Genomic DNA, 17,209 nt, shown 5'->3' on the forward strand with positions numbered 1-17,209 from the left:
TCATAGCAGCCTGGACATGCTGGAAGTTGTAGTTCTCTCCTTCTACATCTCCTCCCTGTAATGTCCATTGATATCACATAATAATAGCCTGGACATGCTGGGAGTTGTTGTTCTTATACCTCCTTATTTATTCCTTCCCCATGAGTAAGCACACTTTCTCTCTGTGATGGTCACTTTACTAGAGGGGCATATGGTCATTTTATCGGGGGGGGGGGGGGGTTCTGAGGCTGATGGTGACTTTACTGGGGGGGCTGAGGCTGATGGTCACTTTACTGGAGGGGGCTTATGGTCTCTTTACTGAGGGGTCATTATACTGTGAGTGGGGGGCTGATGGTCATTACTGTGAGTGGGGGGCTAATGGTAATTTTACTTTGAGTGGGGGGGGGCTGATGGTAATTTTACTGTGAGTGGGGGGCTGATGGTCCTTTTACTGTGAGTTGGGGGCTGATTGTCATTACTGTGAGTGGGGGGCTGATGGTCATTTTACTGTAAGTTGGGGCTGATGGTCATTACTATGAGTGGGGGGCTGTTGGTCATTACTGTGAGTAGGGGGCTGATGGTCTTCGAGTTGTTTCCGCCTCTGACCTCCCATTGAAATTAATAGGAGGCAGAAAAAACCTGCGGCGCTCGTTTGGAGCTTTTTTGTCTTTTTCAACCTTATCAACTATGTAACTGGGATTCATGGGCGTATTTTAGTCAATGGCCATGTGACTGGACTGTAAGTTCTGCCTCCTTTTAAGCTACAATTCCTCCTGTTCAGCTACAATGCTAGACTTCACATTCATTTCTAGTTGAAGTCAATAGAGCCCATAGAAGTCTATGGACTCTGCCAAGCATGCGCAGTGATAAGCAGAGCACATCTCGACTAGGAGAAAGATGACTTCCTTCTGAGAATGCGCAGAGCACAGCTTACGAAAGAGAAGCGGCGAACTGCGCAAACTTTGCCATCTTGGTTCAAGGTATAGTTAGATCAAAGAAGCTGCATCATATTTTTAAATACATTACATTACAAAGTTGTCTAACTTTTTAAAAAGTAATGTATAAAGTCATTTGTGTTAATGGGGAAAAGCCCTTTAAAGAGGCTCTGTCACCAGATTTTGCAACCCCTATCTGCTATTGCAGCAGATAGGCGCTGCAATGTAGATTACAGTAACGTTTTTATTTTTTAAAAACGAGCATTTTTGGCCAAGTTATGACCATTTTCGTATTTATGCAAATGAGGCTTGCAAAAGTACAACTGGGCGTGTTGAAAAGTAAAAGTACAACTGTTTACTTCTTTTACTAGCTGGGCGTTCTGATGAGAAGTATCATCCACTTCTCTTCACAACGCCCAGCTTCTGGCAGTGCAGATCTGTGACGTCACTCACAGGTCCTGCATCGTGTCGGCCACATCGGCACCAGAGGCTACAGTTGATTCTGCAGCAGCATCAGCATTTGCAGGTAAGTAGCTACATCGACTTACCTGCAAACGCCGATGCTGCTGCAGAATCATCTGTAGCCTCTGGTGCCGATGTGTCCTCGCTCGTCCGACACGATGCAGGACCTGTGAGTGACGACACAGCGTGATCTCTCGAACACGGCTGTGTCTGCACTGCCAGAAGCTGGGCGTTGTGAAGAGAAGTGGATGATACTTCTATACACAACGCCCAGCTAGTAAAAGTAGTAAACACGCCCCGATGTACGCACATAATACACGCCCAGTTGTACTTTTACTTTTCAACACGCCCAGTTGTACTTTTGCAAGCCTCATTTGCATAAATACAAAAATGGTCATAACTTGGCCAAAAATGCTCGTTTTTAAAAAATAAAAACGTTACTGTAATCTACATTGCAGCGCCTATCTGCTGCAATAGCAGATAGGGGTTGCAAAATCTGGTGACAGAGCCTCTTTAAGTAAAGTTTGGGTTCAAAATGTTTCATCTACTCTTGCAAAATAAGGCAGAACATTCTGACATCTAGCACCCTCTGCTGCCTTCACCTTGTGCCAATCTGGGTGTCCTCCTCTCACTTCCAGAGCATTATGAGGGCCTAATTAACTAACTGTACAGTATACTCATATGTACTGTAAATGTTCGCTCTATCGGGTGCTTGTCCCCCACGACCGCCAATAGGTCTAGTGTGACGAAAGATAACTCTGCCACTGAGAAAAAATATTACTGCTTTTTCCTAGTTAATAAATTTTAAATGGAGAACCTCTTTGAACCTTAGTTCCACTGGCAAAACCACTTTTGTGTAATTTTAATAACAATTAAATACGTTGCACTGTCATGTTGAGGATTTACCCCTCGGACCCCCCTTTTGTGTGCTCTGATGCCCTGCTCTCCACAGCTGTTATGGATTTTCTGTAACCGTGACCACGCTGTCTATACAATATAATAGGCTCAATATCTGTAGTCACCAGTACTTGCAGTTGGAGTATTTTCTATACAAACTTCCAAGTGGCTCATGCCAGTGCTGCTTCATTGTCATGGTCAGGCTTCAGCTAAGGCCTAGTAGAAGACAGAATTGCCGACATTCATTAAAATGAAATAGAAGGTTCCATAAGGGTGACCAAAAACTCAATTTTCAGTTTTTGCCTGGAGATAGGTGTCACGGCTATGGGGTATGTGGACCCACTAGGCCGCTCCGCTGTAACAGAGTATCAGATGGCCAAACAAAAGTTATTAACGGTCTCTAGGGCAAGAGTACCTGGATAGATGATTTGGCAAGCACTCCACGTGGCAAACACTAGGCGTAGCAGACACGTGGTGTAGCAACACGTGGTGTAACAGATGCTTGGCACAGAAGATACTTGGCACAGATGACACTCTCGACTCCGACACTAGATAACGCACTGGAACAAATACAATTATTGGATACGGGATACAGGAAACGGGAACACTGGATACATGATACAACTAAGGGGCCATTTGCAAAGACTAACCTGGGTAGACACAATAACGCTCAGGCAAGGAGAGGAAGGGCAGAACCATTTTTAAAGTCCAAGGTGTAAAGGAATTGGATGGGGAACTCTGCAAAGGTGCGCGCACTGGCCCTTTAAGGCCGGGTTTGAGCACGCGCACCCTACAGGACACAGAGGGGAGCTGCAGCCGGGTGTGCCGGCGTCTCTGGGGAGGGAGACGTCGGCATGAAGAAAGTGTCCTGCAGTCGCGGCTGTTGGTAAGTAGGACGTGACGGCAGTCAGCGACCGCGGGCACAACATATTGCGAAACATTTTACATTTTGATATTGAGTTGTAAAGGAGCCATGTTGAACACTTGCATTATTTTAACCCACCACTAAGGTTTCTCATGTGAAAAGAGATAAAGTGTATTGTTAGTTTAATGTGTACTCCATTTGTGGAAATATTATTCAGAGCTTGTGATAACAGGAAACTGGCGATCCATGAAAGACATTTATTTCCATTTGTATGTTTTCAGAATAAACGTGTGATTTCTGTTGGATAACCATTGTTCAGTTACCATAGTTTCCAATGCATGTATCTTCTAATAACCATGAAGGAATGTATCTTTAATACTCTAAAATACTGAACTTAATTTAACCGCTTCCCGACCGCTCACTGTAAATTCACGTCGGCGCTTGCCGGGCTCTGTGCAGCGCCGACGTGAATTCACACTAAGGGTTAACAGCGCGATCCAAGAATAGCGCTGACACCCGGATCGCGCTGTTAACACCGGACTCTGGTCCCGGAGAGATGATCGGGTCCTGATTGGTTTAGGTCCCGATCATGTGATCGCCGGGAAAGTTTGTTGTAGCAAATGGGACTAACAGACAGGAACAGCGATCACGCTATTACAGGAGCGTGTAAAAATGACATTATACTGCAATACATTAGTATTGCAGTGCAGGGGCGTAGCTAGGGGGGGGCAGGCGGGGCATGTGCCCCGGGCGCAGCCTGGAGGATACTGATAGGGGGGCGCCGAAGAGCAGCTGATCGCTGCTGACAGGCGCCCCGTATGTGGGACACCTGCAGCAGCTTAGGAAGAGCCAGGACATTACGGCGTTCTGACTGGGGTCTGTGACGGCCAGGGAGTGGACCAGTCCAGTCACCTGACCTCACGTCAGTGACATGAGGTCAGATGACTCAGGTCAGGGGACAGGTCCACTCCCTGCCTTCCTGCATCTGCCTGCGCTCTGTGCTCTGCCAGAGGAAGCTCCGCCCACACACAGCCCGTCCTGACCTGTCAGCAAGGAGATATGGTGAGTGTCTATGTGTAATGTGTGTCTCTGTGTTTGTATGTGTATATGTTACAGTGTGTGTGTCTGTGTGTGTATCTGTCTGTCTGTGTCTCTGCATGTGTTTTGTCTCTTACATCTACTACATTATCTGTACTCAGAGAGATATGACTGTTATCTGTGATGTTACATAGGACTGCAGGGAACATCTACTACATTATCTGTACTGTGTGCTAAATTACAATCTCAGCTCTGCTACACAGTACAGATAATGTAGTAGCTGTTCCCTGCAGTCCTGTGTAACACCACAGATAACAGTCATATCTCTCTGAGTACAGATAATGTAGTAGTGTTACCTGCAGTCCTATGTAACACCACAGATAACACATAGTGCTAAATTACAATCTCAGCTCTGCTACAATGTGTTATCTGTGGTGTTACATAGGACTGCAGGCAACAGCTACTACATTATCTGTACTCAGAGAGTTATCACTGTGTTATCTGTGTTGTTACATAGGACTGCAGGTAACACTACTATCTGTATTTAGAGAGTATTCACTGTGTTATCTGTGTTGTTACATAGGACTGCAGGTAACATCTACTACATTATCTGTGCTGTGTACATATGTGCCTGTGTGCGTATATATGGGTCTGTTTGTGAATGTGTCTTTGTGCTTGTATATTTGTGCCTTTTATGTATTTGTATATGTTCCTGTCTGTGTATTTATCTGCTGGTGTGTGTAAGTATATGTGTCTGTAAGTCTATATATTTACCTGTATGTATATATTCCAGAATGTGTGTATGTATAGTTGCCTGTATGTCTAAATATCTGTCTTTATGTATGTACAGTATATATGCTCCAGCGTGTCCATATATGTGGTTAATTTTTTGATTGTGTAGGGGGCGGCAATAGAGAGTCCCGCACATGGCGCCATCCAAGCGAAGGCCGGCCCTGGCTGTCACCAACCCTAGTCAGAAGGAACTCTGCCGCTGCCTGCGCCGAATGACCTCCTCTGCTCCTCCGGTAAGTCACACCAGGCAGAGCGGAGAGTGGTAGCGGTAGGCTACCGCTCACCGGTCTGTTCACAGTGTGGCGCTATTTAAAAGGGGGGGGGAGTGTGGCGCTATTTACAAAGAGGCAGCAGGATGCTGCCCCTTTGTAAATGGGCACTATCTGTTTGTAATGTGGCACTATCTACAAGGGGGGCTGTGTGTGGCACTATCTACATGGGGCTGTGTGTGGCACTATCTACAAGAGGGGGGCTGTGTGGCGCTATCTATAAGATGGGGGCTGTGTGGCGCTATCTACAGGGGGCTGTGTGTGGCCTCTTTAATTTATTTTCTTTTAATTTATTTTTATGTTAATTACATTATAGAACTTGTAAAATGTAGAAATGCTTTTATACTCAAGTTATATAAAAAAAATTGTGAACAAAAAATTATATCTCATTGATTGGTAGGGAAAGAAAACATGGCGAGGGGGAAGGAGATGTCGGGAAATAAGTTGGGGGGGGGGGGGCGCCAATCTGAATCTTTGCCCCGGGTGCTGGAGAGCCTAGCTACGCCTCTGTGCAGTGTATTGTACCAGCAAACTAATGATCACTGGTACAAGCCCCTAGGGGGACTAATAAAATGTGTAAAAAAAATTAATTAAAGTTATTATTAGTGAAAAAAATATATAATATATTTAAAGTCCAAAAAAAAAACCCTTTCTCATTTTTCCTCTAAAGTAATGTAAAAAAAATAAACAAAATTGGTATCGCTTCATCCGTAAAAGTCCGAACTATTACAATATACCATTATTTAACTCGCACGGTGAACACCGTAAAAAATAAAGAATTTAAAATGCCAAAATCGCTGTTTTGGTCATCTTGGCTTTTGAAAAAAATTTCATAAATGATCAAAAAGTTGTATTTACCAAAAAATGGTACCAATAAAAACTACAGCTTGTCCTGCCAAAAATAAGACCTCCCACCGCTCAATCAACCAACAAATAAAAAAAGTTATGGCTCTCGGAATGTGGTGAAACAAAAGTTGTTGTTTTTTTTAACAAATAGTTTTTACTTTGAAAAAGTAGTAAAATATATTTAAAAAAAACTGCATAAATTTGGTATCAAATCGTATTAAGTCTCAGAAAAAAATTAAGTTGTTGTTTTTACTGCACGGTGAAAGGCTTAAAAATGAAACCCAAAAAACAATGGAGGAATCGCAGCACATTAAATGGTACTTTAACCATACGCCAAAGTCGGGTAGGGGAAGTATGGAGCGGGCTCACACAGTGAGCTCGCTCCATACGATGATGGTGTCGGCTGTATGTTACAGCCGACACTTCAGAGTAACTAGAGGCATCGCGCTCGAGCGCGATCCCGCTAGTTCAACTCGTTAAATGCCGCGGTCAAAACTGACCGCAGCATTTAAATAGTCAGAAAGAGGGGCGCGACCCCCTCTAACAGCTCATCGCGCCCCACGCAACGCAATCGTGGGGGGGGGGCATGGTTGCAATGGCTTCCTGGGGGCTTAATGAACGCCCCCAGGTCCACTATCTTTGTACACCTATTAAGCCTTGCCTCCGGCAGGGCTTAATAGGTGCCTGTCAGAATCACGATATACTGCAATACATTAGTATTGCAGTATATCGTACAAGCGATCTAACGATCGCTGGTTGAAGTCCCCTAGGGGGACTAATAAAAAAATAAAAATTAGTTCAATAAAGTGTTTTTTGGTGTGAAAATTAAAAGTTCAAAAAAAAAACCTTTTCCCATTTTCCCCCTAGGGCATTGTAAAAAAAAATAAATAAATAAACATAATTGGTATCGCCGCGTTTGCAAAAGTCTGAACTATTACAATATATCATTATTTAACCCGCACCGTGAACGCCGTAAAAAAAATAAATTGTAAGCGCCAGAATGTCTATTTTTTTGGTCACCTCATCTCCCACAAAAAATGAAATAAAAAGTGATCAAACCGTCGCATGTACACCAAAATTGTATTATTAAAAACGACAGCTTATGCGGCAAAAAATAAGCCCTCATACCGCTTAATCGACGGAAAAATAAAAAAGTTGTGGTTCTCTGAATTTGGCGACGCAGAATAAATTTTCTTTTTTTCTGGCATGTGGGGAGGAAAAAACGAAAATTTTAATCTGAAAGTTGTTTACGACGGGAAGGGGTTAAATGGTGTCAATAGAAACTACAGCTCCTCCCGCAAAAAATAAGCCCTCACCCCACTCTATTGACGAAAAAATAAAAAATGTTATGTCTCTTGCGAAGCGGGGAGGGAAAAACTAAAATGAAAAAGCAAAAAAATGTATGTGTCTTGAAAGGGTTAATTAATTTCTGATGAAATACCATTTATGACCACGTGCGGTATTGCCGTACTTGGGAGAAATTGCTTTACAAACGTTTTGGTGCTTTTTCTCCTTTTATCCTTTGTGAAAATTTGAAAATTCAACATTTTAGTGTAAATGTGATATTCATTTTCAGGGCCTAATTCTAAGGGTATGTGCACACATAAAATCAAAAACGTCTGAAAATACGGTGCTGTTTTGAAGGGGAAACCGCTCCTGATTTTCAGACGTTTTTTTAGCAACTCTGTTTTTTCGCTGCTTTTTTTTATGGCCGATTTTGGAGTTGTTTATGTAAGGAGTCGATGAAAAACGGCTCCAAAAATATCTCAAGAAGTGACATGCACTTCTTTTTTGCGGCCGTCTTTTTACACGGCCGTTTTTTCAAAACAGCCGCGTAAAAAAATGGCCCGTCGGAACAGAGCGCCATTTTTCCCATTGAAATCAATGGCCACATGTTTGGAGGTGTTCTGCTTCTAATTTTTCGTCCATTTACTGCCTGAAAAACGGCCGAAAATAAGCCGCGTGAACATACCCTTATAAATTCTGCAAAAGACCTGTGGGGTCTAAATGCTCACTGTACCCCTAGAAAGATTCCTTAAGGGGTGTAGTTTCCCAAATGGGGTCAGTTTTGGGGTGTTTCCACTGTTTTGGTACCTCAGGGGCTTTGCGAATGCGACATGTCACCCGAAAACTATTCCAGCTAAATTTCAGTTCAAAAGCCAAATAGCGCTCCTTCCATTCTGAGCTCTGCCGTTGGTCCAAACAGCAGTTTCTGACCACATATGGCATATTGCCGTAATCGGGAGAAATAGCTTTACAAGTTTGGGGTGCTTTTTCTCCTTTATTTCTTGTAAAAATTAAACATTTTTATGTTTTTTCAGAAAAAAAGTAGATTTTCACTTTCACAGACTAAGGCCCCATTTACACGAGCGTAATATACGCGCGTGCTTTTCACGCGTGTCGTACGCACCTATATTACTCTATGGGGCAGTGCAGACAATGCGTGAATTTTGCGCAGCGTGAGTGCGTTGCGTAAAACTCACGACATGTTCTATAATCGTGCATTTTTCACGCATCGCGCATGCCGCATGGAAGCACTTCCGTGCGAACTGCGTGATTCGCGCAAGAGCTGTCAAAAGGATGAATGTAAACAGAAAAGCACCACGTGCTTTTCTGTTTACAAACATCCAAACGGAGTGTCAAATTAGAGATGAGCGCACCGAACTTCACCGGGTTCGGCCGAACTCGTTTTGACCGAACCCGGCAAAATTTTTTCCGGTACGCGATGTCAGGAGACAGTCACTGTCCACAGTGCTGAAAGAGTTAAACTGGTTCAGCACCAAGGACAGTGACTTCCGATCACAATGTACGTGTAAAAAAAAAACAGACGTTCTGACTTACCGATAACTCCCGGCTTCTTCCTCCAGTCTGACCTCCCGGGATGACAATTCAGTCCAAGTGACAGCTGCAGCCAATCACAGGCCAAGCACAGGCTGCAGCCAATCACAGGCTGCAGCGGTCACATGGACTGCCGCGTCATCCTGGGAGGTGGGGCCGGATGACAAGAGAGGGACGCGTCACAAAGGCAACGGCCGGGAGACCGACTGGAGCAAGCAGGAAGTTCATGGTAAGTATGAACGTCTTTTTTTTTATTCACAGGTTGGTGTATATTGTGATCGGAATTCACTGTCGAGGGTGCTGAAAGAGTTACTGCCGATCAGTTAACTCTTTCAGCACCCTGGACAGTGACGGACGTCGACTAGCCTCATCTCTATGATGGCGGCTGCGCGAAAATCACGCAGCCGCGCATCATACACTGATGACACACGGAGCTGTCAAGTGCCTTTTGCACACGCCAAACGCTGCGTTTTTTGGCGTGGGCAAAATGCACACGCTCGTGTAAATGAGGCCTAACTCCAATAAATATAGCAAAAGACCTGTGGCGTCAAGATGCTAACTATACACCTAGATAAATTCCTTGAGGTGTGTAGTTTTCAAAACAGTGTCACTTTTGGGGAGTTTCCACTGTTTTGGCCCCATAAGACCTCTTCAAACCTGACATGGTGCCTAAAATATATTCTAAAAAAAGGAGACCCCAAAATCCTCTAGGTGTCCCTTTTGCTTCTGAGGCCTGTGTTTCAGTCCATTAACGCACTATGGGCCACATGTCGGATATTTCTAAAAACTGTTGAATCTGTATTGAGTTGCATTTCTCTTGTAAAACTTTCTGTGTTACAGAAAAACAAACATATTACAAATTTAATTTCAGCAAAAAAAATGAAATTTGTAAATTTCCCCTCTACTTTGTTTTAATTCCTGTGAAACGCCTAAAGGGTTAAGAAACTTTCTGAATGCTGTTTTAAATACTTTGAGGGGTGCCGTTTTTAAAATGGGTTGATATCTAGTAGATAAGGCCCTCAAAGCCACTTCAGTGCTGAACTGGTCCTTGAAAAATAGCCTTTTGAAGTTTTCTTGAAAATGTGAGAAATTGCTGCTAAAGTTCTAAGTCTTGTAACGTCCTAGAAAAATAAAAGAATGTTCGAAAAACTATGTAAACATAAAGTATACATATGGAATATATGAAATAGTATTACCACACAAATAGTTACTATCTGTTTTACATGCAGATACATTTAAAATTAGAAAAATCAAAATTTTTGCTCATTTTCTTGGTGTTTTTCACAAATAAGCAATGAATTTCTGGACCAAATTTTTTCACTAACATAAAGTACAATATGTCACGAGAAAACAATCTCAGAATCACTTGGATAGGTAAAAGCATTCCAGAGTTATTACCACATAAAGTGACACGTCAGATTTGAAAAATTGGGGCTTGTCCGAAAGGCCAAAATGAGCTAGGTCCTAAAAGGGTTAATAAGCCATATTACTAGGACTCGCATATATCCATAAAACACGATTCAATCTGAAAATAAGGTAAATGTAGTAGTGCTTTTCACTGTTATACATCTACCTTACTTAGCTAGAGTGATCCTCCAGACCAGTATGTCTGTCTGAAAGCTGTAATGGCACAGTTTTGTGTATATCCTCCTACTGAGAAAAATATTATTTAAAAAGGTTGATTCAAATATAAATGGTTTTCATAAGTAAATTTCCCATTTACATGCATGGAAGACCAATGAAGATGGACACTGACTTGAACCCGGCAATTGTTGGAATAAAAGAGTAAGGCCCCATTCACACGAGCGTGAATAACGTCCGTGTGCTGCGCATGGAAATCACGCGCAGCACACTGACCCATTGATTTCAATGGGGCCATTCACACATGTGTGAGTTTTCATGCAGCGAGAGTCCGTTGCGTGAAACTCACTGCATGTCCTATATTGGTGCGTTTTCACGCACCTACGCGCCCACTGAAGTCAATGTGATTGCGTGATTTGCGCCTCAATTCGATTGAAAAAATAAAATTTAATAAAAAGATGTGCTTTGCGAGTGCGTGAATAACGCATGCCACGCGCAAAGCACACTGATGCATATGCAACACCCACGGACCATATTCACGCGCGTGAAGCTGAATCGCTTGTGTGAATGGGGCCTAATGGTGCAGTCATGCGTTGTGCATTTTTTCTATAGGCTTACATTGTAACGTTTTTCACCGCATATTTTTACGCTTTCGGAAAACGTTATAATGCAAGCCCATGGGAAAAATATTTTGCAACGCAAGAAATTGAGTTGCAGAATATTTTTCCCATTGGACATTGTACAGTTTTCCGGAGTGTATTTTTACGCTGTGGAAATACAAGCCAAATATGCCCCATGAGTCTTCACTATAATGCATCTCTGGATTACTGAAGGCATAAGGAGGGCCAAGCCTGGATGATAACCAGCTAAGTAAACCACTAAGAAATCGAAAATCTGTCTGACAGCCTGTTAACCATTACATATAACTCATGAAATTAAGAAAAGTAACTGGATCTCAAAGAATTCAGAACACTCCTCTTTTTAACCTGACATATTTTCAATTGACCAACACTTGTCATGTTTTCCTTCACTCTTGTTCTTGGTTTACGTTCATCATTTCGGATTTCTCATACTTTTTAATTTTGGGAAGAGTTACCTCTCATACATCTAACCCTAAACTTGATAATACTGACAATTATCTTGACCTGAGCTCTAAAAAGAGATGAAAGACTTTTAGAAGGACCAATTTGTAATGGCAGCTATTTTTTTTTTAGAATTAAAGGATTCATTCACATTCCTGGAGAGATAAATGGCCAACTTCAAAGGGTTGTTATGTTTAACAAATACAGAAGCATGAAGAGCAGGCTAATATGTTTGATAGCTATAGTAATAGTATGATTGTTGATCACAATTCCCAGACAGTGGAATTAAACCTACATGGTTTATTAGTTTAGAAAGTTTCCATTAACCTCTTCCTGCAAATGGGCGTACAGTAACACCCTGAGGATGAAGCGGGCACAGGAGCTGTGCGCGCTTCATCTTCAGCGGGTGTCAGCTGTAATGTACAGCCGACATCCCATTGCAACGGCGTCGATCACAATTCTCTCCGATCGCTGCCGTTTAACCCCTTAAATGCCGCTGTCAATAGCGACAGTGGCATTTAAGTGATTGACACAGAGGGAGGGGGCTCCCTCTGTACCACGTTGACCCCCCCGTGAAAAATCGAGGGGTGCCGATGGTTACCCGGCTTCCTGGTTGCCAGGTACGGAAGCCTATTAGGTCCAGCCGTGGGCCTTGCCTTGTAGTAGGCTTAAGGCCTCATTTACACGAGCGTAATATACGCGCGTGCTTTTCACGCGTGTCGTACGCACCTATATTACTCTATGGGGCAGTGCAGACAATGCGTTAATTTTGCGCAGCACGTGTGCGTTGCGTAAAACTCACGACATGTTCTATAATCGTGCGTTTTTCGTGCATCACGCACCCATTGAAGTCAATGGGTGCGTGAAAACCACGCATGCCGCACGGAAGCACTTCCGTGCGAACTGCGTGATTCGCGCAAGAGCTGTCAAACTGAATGTAAACAGAAAAGCACCACGTGCTTTTCTGTTTACAAACATCCAAACGGAGTGTCAGAATTTAGAGATGAGCGAACCGAACTTCACCGGGTTCGGCCGAACTCGTTTTGACCGAACCCGGCAAAAAAATTTCCGGTATGCGACGTCAGGAGACAGTCACTGTCCAGGGTGCTGAAAGAGTTAAACTGTTTCAGGACCCTGGACAGTGACTTCCGATCACAATATAAGTGAATGTGTCAAAAAAAAAAAGAAGTTCTGACTTACCGATAACTCCCGGCTTCTTCCTCCAGACTGACCTCCCGGGATGACAATTCAGTCCAAGTGACAGCTGCAGCCAATCACAGGCCAAGCACAGGCTGCAGCCAATCACAGGCTGCAGTGGTTACATTGACTGTCGCGTCATCCAGGGAGGTGGGGCCGGATGTCAAGAGAGGGACGCGTCACCAAGGTAACAGCCGGGAGACCGGACTGGAGGAAGCAGGAAGTTCTTGGTAAGTATGAACGTCTTTTTTTTTAATTCACAGGTTGCTGTATATTGTGATCGGAAATCACTGTCGAGGGTGCTGAAAGAGTTACTGCCGATCAGTTAACTCTTTCAGCACCCTGGACAGTGACTGACGTCGACTAGCCTCATCTCTATGATGGCGGCTGCGCGAAAATCACGCAGCCGCGCATCATACACTGATGACACACGGAGCTGTCAAGTGCCTTTTGCGCACGCAACACGCTGCGTTTTTTGCGTGCGCAAAACGCACACGCTCGTGTAAATGAGGCCTAACTGTCAGTTGTAAAATGACAGTTACAATACACTGCACTACATAAGTACATACATAAGTAGTGCAGTGTATTGTAATGGAGATCAGAAGAGCAGGTCTTCAAGTCCCCAAGTAAGTGTAAAAAAAAAGGTTTTAGATAAATAAAGTTTTACGTACTAAAAACAATAATCGCCCTTTTTCCCTGATCAAGTCCTTTATAGTTAGAAAAATAATGAAAAAAAATATATATATATACATAATAGGTATCGCTTATTAGTATTGGCCTGACCTATAAAAATATGATATTATTTATCCCGCACGGTGAACACCGTAAAAAAATAAAAATAAAATCAATGGAATTTCCTTTTTTGGTCACGTTGTTTAAAAAAAAAAAATTTTATAAAAAGTGATCAAGAAGTTGCAAGTACCCCAAAATGGTACTAATAAAAACTACAGTTTGTCACGCAAAAAACAAGCCATAATTGTTTCGAACCGCAGAATAAAAGTAAACATGTTGTTTATACTGCACAGAGAACGCCGTTAACCCCTTCCCGACATTTGCCGTATGGGTACGCCATGGAAAGCATGGACTTCCCGCAAACTGCCGTACCCATACACCATCATCGCCGGATCTCAGCTGTATCTTACAGCTGACATCCGACTGTAACGGCGGGGACCGAAATTAGCTTCGATCCCCGCCATTAACCCCTTAAATGCAGCGCTCAAACGCGAATGTAATTGCCTGGGTTCCGGTGGCTGCAATGGCAACCGGAGGCCTAATACTGGCCTCCCGGTCAGCCTAGCACGGAAACCGGTCATGATCGGCTTCCGTAGCCGCCGGCAAGATGATCCGGCGTCATCAGCGGGGGAAGTCCGCTATATGTTACAGCTGACATCCACCTGTAATGGCAGGAAACGGAGCTAGCTCCGATCCCTGCCATTAACCCCTTCGATGCAGCAATCGAAAGCGATTGCTGCATCGTAGCGGTTACTAGCAGATCGCCAGCCCTGACAGGCAATCAGGACTGGCGACTGCTGCTATGGCAACAGGAGACACAATGGCCTCCTGCTCTGCCATTACGGAAGCCGATTAGGCCCCGCCGGGAGGCGAAGCCTAATCGGCTTGCTGTCAGTGAATAACTGACAGTTCTAATACATTGCACTACGTAGGTAGTGCAATGTATTAGAAAAAAATAAATCTGATAGCTGGACCTTCGAGTCCCCTAGTGGGACTTGAGAAAAAGTGTAAAAAAAAGTGAAAAAAATAAAAGTTTTGAAAATAATAAAAGTTTCAAGTAATAAAATAAAACACGATCCCCCTTTTACACTTATCAAGTCTTTTATTATTGAAAAAAAATAATAAACTATATGTATTTCGTATCGCCGCGACCGTAACGACCTGAGGTATCAAAATATTCTATTATTTATTGCACGCGGTGAACAGCATAAAAAAAACCGTAAAAAACTATACCAGAGTTTGTTTTTTGGTTACTTTTCCCTATAAATATAGGAATAAAAAGTGATAAAAAAGTTGCACGTATTCCAAAATTGGTACCTATAAAAACGATAGCACGTCTCGCAAAAAACAAGCCCTCATACAGCTCCGTCGACAAAAAAATTAAAAAGTTATCATTCTCGCAACATGGCGACAGAAAAAAGACAAAAGTAGTTTTATTGTGCAAAAAGTTGTAAAACATGAAAAAGTGCTATAAATTAGGTATCGTCGGAATCGTACTGACCTGCAGAATAACGTGAACATGTAGTTTATAACGCATGGTGAGCACTGTATTAAAAAAACTAAATATAACTATGCCAGAATTGCGGTTTTTTGTTTACCTCGCCACTCCCAAAAAATAGGATAAAAGGTGATCAAAAAGTCGCATGTACCCCAAAATGGTACCAATAATAACTACAGCTTGTCCCGCAAAAAACAGCCCTCATACCACTACGTCTATGAAAAAAAAAATTTCGTTATGGCTCCAATAAGTCAGGAAATAAAAAATATGCAGTTGTGCCGACCCGAGGGGAACATTTCTTCTGTTTCAAGATACGATTTATCAAGGACCTAAAATTAGGGAACCAGGAAGGGGAGGGCCCAAACATATCCGTTGGAAGCGACGGTGCCCGTATTATACCAGGACAACACTTTCCCAGAAAAATTCACCAAACTGCAAAGGTGCGGAGTGTGGACCAAAAGGGGCATAAGAGAGGGCGCCATATATCAGTGCGACACCGGCCTGTGCAGAAAGGATTGCTTCACAGCGTAACACACATCTATGGATCATTTTATTGTTTTGTTTTTTTACCCCATTATTATGCCACCTGACTATACCCCTGATGTACTCTGCCCAGCTTACATGTACCCTCACATTATAAACGGAAACACCAGCAATACTCAAACAAAACTACTACCGAGCTAAATCCGCTCTCCAAAAGCCAAATGGCGTTCCCTTTCATCTGAACCCTACAGTGGCCCAAACAGCAGTTTACTTCCACATATATGGCACCGCCATACCCGGGAGAACCCTTTTACCAATTTTTGGGGTGTGTGTTTCCAGCGTCATAAGCTGGGCACGACATATTTGCCACTGAAATGGCATATCTAGGGAAAAATATACATTTTTAATTTGCACCATCCGCAGTGCATTCATTTATGGAAAAGACCTGTGGGGTGAAATGCTCACTACACCCCTTAACAAATGCCTTGAGGGGTGTAGTTTCCAAATGGGGTCACTTCTCAGGGTTTTTTTTTTTATTATTTTACATCAGAGCCTCTGCAATTGTGAACCAATACTTTGTAAATCGCCAAATTAGGCCTCAATTTCGCATGGTACTCTTTCACTCCTGAGCCTGGTTGAATGGAAGATTAGGGTCACATGTAGGGTGTTTCTAAAACCGGGAAACACTGCATAATAATTAGAGGGCTGTCTTGTTATGGTGGCACAAGCTGGGCACCACATATTGGCATATCGATGGAAAAAATCCCATTTTCACTCTGCAACATCGAGTGCACACTAATTTCTACAAAACACCTGCGGGGTTAACATGCTCACTACACCACTAGGTAAATGCATTGAGGGGTGTAGTTTCGAAAATGGGGTCTGGGGGGTTGCAACTGTTTTGGTCCCACAGGCGCCCAGAAACCAATCCAGCAAAATCTGCACTCCAAATGGCGCTCCTTCTCTTCTGAGCCCTGCCGTGTGCCCAAACAGCAGTTTATGACCACATATGGGGTATTGCCGTACTCGGAAGAAATTGCTTTACAAATGTTGGGTTCTTTTTTTTTCCTTTATTTGTTGAGAAAATGAAAAATTGTGCGCTAAAGCTACGTCTTATTGAAGAAAAAGGATTGTTTTTATTTTCACTGCCCAATTCTAATAAATTCTATGAGACATCTATGGGGTCTAAATGCTTACTACACCCCTAGATGAACTCCTCAAGGGGTGTCGTTTCCTAAATGGAATCACTTATTGGGCATTTTCATTGTTTTGTCCCCTCAGGGGCTCTGCAAATATGACATCGCCTCCGCAAACCATTCCTGCTAAATGTGATCTCCAAAAGCCAAATAGCGCTCTTTCCCCTCTGAGCCCTGCCGTGTGTCCAAACAGCCATTTATGACCACATATTGTTTTACTCTGGAGAATTTGCTTTACAAATTTGGTGGTGCTTTTTCTCCTTTAGTCCTTGTGGAAATGAGAAAAAAAAAATGCTAAACCTACATTTTCTTTGAAAAAATGTAGATATTAATTTTCACGGCCTACTTCCAATAATTTCTGTAAAAAACCTGTGCGGTCAAAATGCTCACTACACCTCTAGATAATTTCCTTGAGGTGTGTAGTTTCCCAAATGGGATTTCCACTGTTTTGGCACCGCAAGAGCCCTTCAAACCTGACATGGTGCCTAAAATATATTGTAATAAAAATAAGGCCCCAAA

This window comes from Rhinoderma darwinii, chromosome 1, assembly GCF_050947455.1.
Source record: "Rhinoderma darwinii isolate aRhiDar2 chromosome 1, aRhiDar2.hap1, whole genome shotgun sequence".
NCBI lineage: Eukaryota > Metazoa > Chordata > Amphibia > Anura > Rhinodermatidae > Rhinoderma > Rhinoderma darwinii.